This window comes from Propithecus coquereli, unplaced genomic scaffold (assembly GCF_000956105.1).
Source record: "Propithecus coquereli isolate 6110/MARCELLA unplaced genomic scaffold, Pcoq_1.0 Scaffold148, whole genome shotgun sequence".
NCBI lineage: Eukaryota > Metazoa > Chordata > Mammalia > Primates > Indriidae > Propithecus > Propithecus coquereli.
In genome coordinates this window covers 1012011-1013013 of record NW_012139191.1, presented here as the reverse complement: position 1 = coordinate 1013013, position 1003 = coordinate 1012011, and the positions used below count along the sequence as shown (strand labels likewise).

The 1003-nt window shown below is 34.7% G+C and overlaps 1 protein-coding gene across 1 annotated transcript in view; it reads right to left on the bottom strand.

Annotated features, from left to right (window-relative positions):
- TTC3 (tetratricopeptide repeat domain 3) overlaps positions 1–1003 on the bottom strand; it is a 107001-nt gene that overhangs the window by 29217 nt on the left and 76781 nt on the right. The window lies entirely within an intron of this gene.

Below are 1003 nucleotides of genomic sequence, written 5' to 3'. Positions count from 1 at the left end.
TCCATTTTATATATTTAAATCTTTGATCTGCCTGGAACTTATTTTGGTATAAGGAATAAGGTAGATACCCAAATTAATTTTTTCTAGATGGCAACCTATTTCTCATAAAACCATGTATTTAGTAAATTACTTTTTGCTCACTGATGACTTATCATCTTTATTATACCTTAAATTTCTATATTCTTCTATTCCATTGGACTCCTATTTTAAATGGTCTATGTATGTGATAATATAGATTTATATTGTGTTTTGCTATCTACTTACACAACTCCTTTTCTTATAATTCCTTTTCCCTGGCCAATCCTGTTGTTCACTTTTCCATGTGAAGTTTAAAATCAGCTTGTCTAGCTACAAATAAATCCTGTGGAGTAACCAGCCTCTAAGATAGCTTTCAAGATCCTAGCCTCTTGATATTCACGTCCTTGTATAGACCTCTCCTACCACGTATCAGGGTTGGTCCGTGTCACCAAGACAACATAGCAGAAATGATGGAGCATGACTTCCTACAGCAGGTCATAAAAGTCATTGCCGCATCTGCCTTGGATCACTCACTCTGGGAAAGCCAGGCCACAAGGACACTCAAGCAGCGCTATGTCAAGGTCCACAATGCAAGGAACTGAAGCCTCCTGCCAACTGCCAGCACAATTTGCCAGCTATGTGTAAAGTCTCTTTACACAGATTTAAGTATTTTATCTTTTTGTTGCTATTGAAAATGGAATATTTTCTTCTCATATACTTTTGGGTTTTTTGCTTCTAATATACTTTCTAATACACTGTAGTTTGTATACAGAAAGGTATTAGTTTATATCCAATCTTCTTTTCGAATTCTCTTACATTCTGGTATAGGTTTTCAGGTATCACTTTGGATTTTCCCAGCATAAAATCTTAGCCTCTGTAAGTAATGATACTTATACCTCCTCTTTTCCATCTTATTTCTGTTTCATAAAGAATTTTGTCAGTTAATATCTCTAGGATAATAATAAGTATTAATGGTGATGTTTTG